This window comes from Plasmodium reichenowi, chromosome 13 (assembly GCF_001601855.1).
Source record: "Plasmodium reichenowi strain SY57 chromosome 13, whole genome shotgun sequence".
Classification (NCBI taxonomy): Eukaryota; Apicomplexa; class Aconoidasida; order Haemosporida; family Plasmodiidae; genus Plasmodium; species Plasmodium reichenowi.
In genome coordinates, this window is record NC_033658.1 from 1558870 (window position 1) to 1559765 (window position 896).

Here is an 896-nt window from a genome sequence, read left to right on the forward strand (position 1 = left end):
AAAAAAAAAAAAAAAAAAAAAAAAAAAAAATACATAAATATTTAAAAAAATATAATGTAATATTTTGAATATAACATATAATAATGGATCTATAAATATTTTTTTTCCTTATTAATATGAAAATAAATAAAATATATATATTATAATATATATGTATATATTATTATATTATGAGCCATAATATATAAATATAATACATATATATAATATAAATGCATAAATTTTGAAGTACAAAAAAAAAAAATAAACTGATAATTTATATATATATATATATATATATTATATTATATATATAATAAATGTATGAATGGTTCGTATATATTTATATACGTATACAGTGCAGTATATTAAGAAGACCCTTATATAATATACTAAAATATATAGAATAAGTAAACTAAAATGTTGTTTAATTATATATTTACTATATGCTTGAATTATTTTATATTGTTCCTATTTATTTTATTATCATAAAAAATCAACCCAATGGTGGGAAAAAAAAAAATATATTTATATATATTAATTTTCTTTTAAATATAATAATACATATATATATTTTTGTTTTGTTTTGTATTGTTTTGTTTTTAATTTTCAAGATGTATAAATAAAAAAAAAAAAAAAAGAAACATTATTTGCACATTTGTTATATATATTATATATATATATATAATATTGGGATAGGAAAGAAACACCAAAAAGTGAAAAAAAACAAAAAAAATATATAAAATTTTAAATAATAAAATATTAATATATTAAAAAAAAAAAAAAAAAAAAAAAAAAAAAAAAAAAAAAAAAAAAAAAAAAAAAAAAAAAAAAAAAAAAAAAAAAAAAAAAAAAAAAAAAAATTTAAAATATTATTTATAAAAAAATAAAAATTTTTTTATTTTTTTATATTTTTT